Here is an 8,157-nt window from a genome sequence, read left to right as displayed (position 1 = left end):
AGTCTATTCCCCCAGCTGTGAGCCTTCCAACCTTCTAAGTATTCCTTTATATGTGGTTCAGAGTTCTGGGACCATCCCCTGAGCCTGCTTGGTTGGATATTCTGTGTTGTTGGCGGAGCTCTCTGCTACACGTCCACCGGATCTCCATGCCCTTTTATACATTCACAGTCACCCACTATGTTAAAAGATTCATAGGTTACATTGAAATCAGGAATATTTGAGCCATCTGAGTCTACAATTGAAAAAAAAAAATCTGTTTCTAAAAGATGTGTTTATTTGCATTAAATTAAAAAATAATAATAAAAAGAGCAGGAAAATTATACCAAATTAGACTTTACACACTATTTCTCTTAACAGCATGAGCAACTCTTAAACAAGACAGCTTTACTTCCTCTTAAGCAGACAACCATGAAAGTGCTTTCTCAACAGGATCAGATACTCCCAGTGTGGTGGAAATTAGACAGTCATAAAATACTTAGATATATGAGACACTTGCAGTTTTCAGAATGTGGCTTAAGAATTTCTAAGACAAATACATTGTATTTGTTTAAATCTACAAGTGCATATTTTCCCCTTCAAACATTTTGAGCATGTTACATACTACTTTCTAACATTACTCATGTTTTATGCATAATGTTCATTTGAGGTTATGTCATAATTATGCATTGATACACTGCCTAGTTCCATGTTAAGTAATAGTTAGAATTATAGACCTAAACCAGCTAGTCCAAACCCCAGGGGACACCTCCACTCCAAGTTTCTACCAAGTGGATACATTTTGGAAATAAAAGTTGTAGTTTCCAAGTCTTAACATCTCTTTACCATATTAAAATAGCACTTACACTTTTCCCACCTTAACAGTCTGGTTAAATACTAGGGATTTCTACCCTGGACTTTCCCTATATTCCTGTCAGGCTCTCTACACATAGGAAAAGACAAAGAACATGTAATGGTCTAATCAGATTCAAAGACTGCATCATTCAGACAAGTGTGTACTCCATAGACCTAGGATGATGTATGCTATCTGGTCTCTAGTGTGTTTCTCTGGAATGTATCATTGTATCTAATCAGAGCCCAGGTGAACTCTAAATGATTGGGCTCTCTCTATTTGCTGAGAATAATGTATGGAGTCATTCACTTTGAGATTCAGAGGGAGATTGTTATCTGTGCTCAAATGAGAAGTAGCCAGAAGTGACACTTAATGCAGAAGATTATTGTTATCGATCCATCTTAGGAGAGGAAAGCTTGTGTTCTTGGGTGTCAGGAGAAATGCTGGTTCAATTTAATCATGGAAGAGAAATGAGCTTACATGGATGTTCTCAGAACAAATCTGCTACTATGGAAAATTACAACATACTAAGTTGATCCTGATGATGACTGCAATGTTAATGGGTCTCGGTGTGTCAAGGTGGGGATCAAGTAATCAAGAGCAATTTTTAAAAAGACATTAAAATATTAACACTTTGAATTCCCCAAATTTATGTGCCAACAAACTTGCATTTTAAATGAGTGATTGCATTTTGAGGTCTCAGACCCACGATAAAGTTGTTGAAAAGAAGCTGAGGCATTACATAGATTCTCTCTCCTTTGGCAATGTCTTTGTTGTTGTTAAGTGCCATCGAGTCAGTTCCTACCCATAGTGACCCTGTATAGGGTTTCCGAAGAGTGGCAGGTGAGTTTGAACCGCCGACATTCCAGTTCAAACCGACTTTGCAATCCAGCGCATAAACCCACAGCACCACACCAGTACTCCTGGTTATGTCTTTAGACAGGTCAAATTGCGGCAGACCATCAGTCCCACCCCTTTCTCTACTAACTTGCTTCTCTTCAAGTATCTTCAAGTGCTGTGGAAAATGTTATCTTTTCCTCTAACATTTTAAGTAGTCTTAGCAAGAGATGCTCACTCAGATAGAGAAATTGAGTTACTTTCTTATTTTCTTCAACTCATTCCTATTCAAGCTACTCATTTAGCAATTATTCATGTAGTGTGACATACCATTACACACTCCTCTGTTGATTTTTTTTTTTAACAAAAACAAAATAACAACAACAATGTACTTTATCTCTGTTGATTTTTTAACTTTTAAATTTAGCTCACTGTCTACTAATTTTTATATATTTTATAGGCATGGTGGAAGGAGCTCTGGTTGCATTAGTGGTTATGAATTGGGCTATGAACCTTAAGTTCAGCAGTTCGAAAATATCCAGCTGTTCCACCGGAGAAACATGAGGCTTTCTGCTCCTGTAAAGATTTACAGCCTCAGAAACCCTGTACAGGGTCGCCATGAGTCGGAACTGACTCCACGACACATAACAACAACCACATAGGCATGGTGGTGGTGGTGTGCCATGGAGTTGATTCTGACTCACAGTGACCCTGTACAGGGTTTCCAAGGCTGTAAATTTTTGCGTGAGCAGAAGTCCTCATCTTTCTCCCACAGAACAGCTGGTAGTTTTGAACTGCTGACCTTGAGGTTAGCAGCCTGACTTGTACCGCTAGGCTACCAGAGCTCCTTTATATAGGTATATCACAATTTATTGTATATTCAATCTTCTTTTCCTGTTGTTTCACTCAAAGCCTTACAAAATAATACAAGTTGTCTTCTGCTCTGACTCTTACATCTTATTTGCAGTCAGACTTTTAAAAATTACAATGACAATAAGTGTTTGATATTCATTTCCTTCTAATCTCCATTTTTCATTATCTCCTTGGCATCCAGAAATCTGAATTCTAATTTTCCCACACTATGCAAGTTGTTTTTACAGAGGTAATCAGTGATATCCTAACTCCTCAGTCATCAGATTTGACTTCAGAAAGATTGACACTCTTTTGATGTTTATTCTTCTGACTCTGTGAAACACTTCCCATTTTCCTCTGGAATTTTTATTCAAACTTTGTATGTTTCGTTCTCTGAGTAATACATTTTTTTCCCCAATTTTTCAACTAGATTCCTCCTTTTGCTTTCAGATTTTCTCACATTTTTCATACTTTGAACAAATGTATGTATGTAATTGACTTCTCCCTTAAGTTCTAGGCATATATTGGCAATTGCATGTATGTATGTTACACACTTACTTCATACTTACCATCTCCAAAATGAGCTGTTCCATTTTTCGCTTAACCTGCCACCCCACATGCATTTCTTTTGTAGAGGCAAGACAAATTGCCTAGATATTTCAGATAAAATTCCTAGCATCATCCACAAATCCTCTTTCTTTCCTTTAATTTTCACATTCCATACCTCACAGACCTCTATGTTTCTAACATTCATCACCAACCCTCCGCTGCCATCTGTTTCCCAGTGTTCCATCATCTCTTGCCCAGAGACTACATTATTACCAAAAAAACCCCAAACACCCTAAATTACTTCAGTCCTCACTATGATCTAACATTATATTGCTTGTAGAGATATAACTGGCACCATGTATAATTAGTATATAGATCCTACATCTTAAAATCATGTGCATGGCAGACATTACAAATTTGTGTATTTCATTATAGAAAATTTCTAGTGGATGACACTAAAGCATCTTATTTTATCAAAATGAGCATATTATATTATATTCAATATATGGAAGACAAGTACCATAAGAAAGAAATGTCCTTTATTATAATTTATATTCAGGTATCATATGCAGTGGTTGGCTCTCAATAAAATTAGCCTTCTAGAACAAAGTCATGGAATTCCCTGTTAATTCTTCTATTGCTTGTAGAATAGAGGTTAAACATTTTTTAGAAAGTCAATCAAGGCCTTGGTAACCCTGTTCTGTTGCTTGTAGAAGAGTGGTTAAACATTTTTTAGAAAGCCAATCAAGGCCTTGGTCAATCTGTTCTGTTGCTTGTAGAAGAGAGGTTAAACAATTTTTAGAAAGCCAATCAAGGCCTTGGTCAATCTATTCTGTTGCTCTTAGAATAGAGGCTAAACACTTTAGAAAGCCAAGCAAGGCCCTGGGTACTCTGAAAATGTCAACCCAAGGCCATTTCTCGTATGTAATCTGTGTTCAGGCCCACACTGATGACTTGTTGTTGGAACTTTTACTGTTCTATCTACAAAAAATCTCTCTACATCCTTTCTACTCTTTTCTACCTGCTAAAAAAATCTAAAATCAAAGCCCATCATTCTGATGTGACTTTTCCATGTAACATTGACCAATTTCTTCATTTATGCATATATATTTAACATTAGAACAAATATACAATTGTCCAGTTATTAACAAATACACTGTTGTTAAATGTGCTGAGTAAGTTCTGACTCACAGAAATCCTGTTTAGGGCTTCTGAGGAGCAGCTGGTGGGTTTGAATATTGACCTTGTGGTCAGCAGTCCAGTGCTTATCCTACAGTACCACACCATGAGTCAACACATACATTATGCCATATGAAGTTGCCATAAAAAATAGTCAACTATTAACAATAGTTCACATTAACTTTTATATTTATAAGCAAAACTGTTTCTTAAAAATATTTTGTTAGATATTAAAGCAGGAACCAGCAAACCATGGCCTGCTTATTTTATGACGCTGGAGCCAATAACGTATTTCGTATTTTAATTGTTTGTAAAACAAAACAAAAAACGCAAGGAAGCCCAGTAGCAGAGACTGTAAGCGGCTCACACAGCCCAATATATTTATATTTGCCCCTGTAAATATACACAGACTTCTGCAATGAACTGCTATCCATTGGGATAGATTTTTGTGGTTCCAAGAGATAGCACTGTCCTTGGGACATTCTATGTATCTTGTACACTCCTTTCAAACAAAACTGAAAGATTGTTCAGTTTACTAAGAAAAAAACACAGCATGAAACTGTCCCATTTTTCTTATGCTTTCTTCCATTTTCTTTCATTTTTTTTCAATGAAGCCTGTTCAAAAAGTAGGGAGCACAAATATAACTATTCTGAGGATATTTTGTGACTTACCCATGCCCAACAAACTGTGAGCAAGAACATTGTAGTCAAAATTTCTAATGCAAGGGTTTTCATATCCTGCAAGCAACAAGGTTAGTGGGTCACAGTTATCTGTCAGCAAATAATGGGAGTAATTGGAATTGGTCGTCCAAGTGGATGTGTGTGATACAGAACTGCAATTTTTTTTTTTAATTTGTTGATATTTGTAAGTCTAAAATAAATAAATAAACCCTTATACAAGCTGTATCTTTGCAAAGAGCTTAAGAATCTTGTCCAAGTTCAGGCACTTCATCACTGGCCACATGCCCACTGAAGAAGTGATCTAGAGAAGATTGCTCTTAAATCAAAAAATGTGAAATTGTACTTGGCAGCCACACTGCAGAAAGAAAAATTTCTGCTTGGAACAGCAACCTTTTCCTCTATTTTGTACACTCAGTTTTTTTTTTCTTTTGTTTTTCACTTTTATTTTTATTTTTGGTATATCCTGACAACTTTGAGAAAAAGTGATCTTTTTCTCAGTCGCTTTGAAAATTAAGTTTTCTTCATTTGGCGAGATAAATCCAACCCTCTACAATTGATCCCAAAAGGTATTGTTGGTATTTTCATCTTAAGATTTAAGAAGTGCTTTGGAAAAGTAGAATTATCGAAACACTCTTTTCCTGTTTTAGGTCTGTGCCATATCACAGCTGTGCTCAATTAGACCTTTCAAAAACCAGCAGAAATAAAACCATGCCTTTTTCCTCCATAATAATTCTTTGTAATAAATGAAGGAATGATTAACCCAATATTTTCCAGTGGAGCCCCTCCCAGTTCAGTGCTTTCAGAATTATAGATAAATATATTAAAGTATTGATTATAAATAGAAGAAAATATTGCTCCCTTAAGACTAACCAATATATTATGGGCAACACTTTACTTTAAGCTATTCCCAGATTTGTTAAACTTTCTTATGGAACCTGATTACTACCAAACCAAGTCATTTTCAAACTCATCAGATAAACTTTTATATATTGCAACCACAACAGTGATTCAAGGGCTAGGTATATAAGGTAGAATCTCTCTCAAAACGGTGAAAAGTATGATAAATTCGAAGAGTAGCCTAGGTTTAAAATGAGTTTATCCAAAATATTGTCCATCCTGATCTATAGTTTATTTCTTGGCTTCTATTCCTTCCTCATGTTGGTATACAACTGTCAAAGAAGTCCTTCTAGAATACAAATGTGATAATGTCACTGCCCCAAGTGCTCAGTGAATAAAAGTCCTGAATACCATTCTTGCATAGACAACAAAAGTTTCTGCAGAGCTTTGAAAGTATATGGTCTTTCTCCACCTTCAAGAGTATCTGGTTCATTGTTTCTGGGTTGGAGACAGGCATCTGCAGATCTAAAAAGTATCCAGGGGATTGTGATGCACAAAACCCAGACAGAAAATCACTGGACCATAGAACAAGAGCTAGACCCTTCAGCATGATATACAGAAGTTTTCACCTTTAGACTCATTATCCATTTCAAGCTCAATGAGCACAGTTCAGTACTTACATTTATTAACTTCTAAGCTGAATTTGATATAATTGATGACTACTTATGAATTGGGAAATGTTTTTCTTCCATTGTACTGTTATAATAAAACCAATTTTCTTTTCTTCCTTATTCTCCATTATCTTCCTATGTATATCTACTTCACATGCTTTTCTTCTTTCAATATCGGAAATATTGGTGTTTCCAAACATCTCTTTGAGGCTGCTTCATTTGTCACTTTATAGCTTATGCCTTGGTCACACATCAATCTTGTTAGGCTTCTGTGATCTTCATAGTTAAGAGCAGACATCTGGGCCACATTCCTTGGGTTCAATCCTATTTCTGTTGCTTGCTAATAAACCACTCTGTGCTCTGTCTTCTCTATAAAATGAGGCTAACCATAGTATCAACTTCGATGTTTAATTATGAGGATTTGATGAGATAATAGGAATAAAACCTTTAGGACAGTAACTGTTGTTGTTGTTAAGTGCCGTTGAGTCAGTTCTGACCCGTAACGACCCTGTATAGGGTTTCCAAGGAGCAGCTGGTGAGCTTGAACCTCCGACCTTGCATTTCAAACAACGTTGCAGTCTGATGCATTAACTCACAGTGCCACACCAGGACTCCAGAACAATAACTAGGACATTTAAAAAAACAAAACAAACAAACAAACAGTTGTCATGGAGTCATTTCAGACTCCGGGTGACGCCATGTGTTGCAAAATATAACTGTACTTCATAGGATTTTCAAGGCTGTACCTTTTTAGACAGATAACCAGTGCTTTCTTCTGTGGTGACTCTGGGTGGGTCTGAATAGTTAACAGGCAAACACTTAATCATTTGTTCCATCTACTTAACAAGTGCATCATCAGAGTCTCTGTTAGGATGCTTTTGTTTTGTTAGGCGCTGTCAAGATGGTTTCCAAATCTTAGTGACGATAAGCACAACAGAACATGGCATTGTTGGGCCCAGTGCCATTCTCAAAATCATTGTAATGTTTGGGTCCATTGTTACTGGTGCTGGGTAAATCCATCTCATTAAGGGTCTTCCTCTTTTTCACTAACTCACGACTTACCCAAGCATGATGTCCTTCCCCAGGGGATTGATCCTTCCTGAAAAGAGGTCCAATGATGTAGAGAAGAAGTCTGGTCATCCTTGCTTCCAAGAGGCATATTGTTTGTACTTCTTCCAATACAGAGTTGTTTCTACTAGCAATGCTTGATACCTTCAATATTCTTCTCCAACACAGTCACTCAAATGCATCTATTCTAATTAAATCTTCTTATTATCTAACTTTTACATGTGTAGTAAGCAACTGAAAAAACAAAACAAAACCATAGCCTGAGTCAGGCACACTTTAATCCTCAAACTAACACTTACTTATACTTCTCTTGAATGCCATCTGTATCACCCTATACCAAACTTCCTCAACTGGGTACAGTCCTCCTTTCTAAGAATTTTGCTTGTTCTCCATTTAAGTATTGTTGTATGTCCCTCCTATAGTTTATACTGCATCCATATTTTATATTCTAATTCAAGTTGATAACCACATAAAGATGTTTTAATTGTTTCTTATTGCCTTCAGAATGAAATTAAACCATCTTATAGCTAATCATACAATCTTTCTTGATGGCATCTCTAGCTTAGTCCTGCATCCCTCCACACATTGTATTTTAGACTCACATTACACTGCAGTCTGTCCAGCTCCCTTACTAACACCATCTGTCACTGATTT

At 36.5% G+C, this 8,157-nt stretch overlaps 1 pseudogene; it reads right to left on the bottom strand.

Annotated features, from left to right (window-relative positions):
- Positions 1-7,575, bottom strand: part of LOC102832835 — a 76,729-nt pseudogene extending 69,154 nt beyond the window's left edge.
- Between the last annotated feature and the right edge of the window lie 582 nt (positions 7,576-8,157).

Source organism: Chrysochloris asiatica, unplaced genomic scaffold, assembly GCF_000296735.1.
Source record: "Chrysochloris asiatica unplaced genomic scaffold, ChrAsi1.0 scaffold00030, whole genome shotgun sequence".
Classification (NCBI taxonomy): Eukaryota; Metazoa; Chordata; class Mammalia; order Afrosoricida; family Chrysochloridae; genus Chrysochloris; species Chrysochloris asiatica.
Note: the sequence above shows the minus strand (reverse complement) of the source record. Positions and strands in the feature narration are given on the sequence as shown.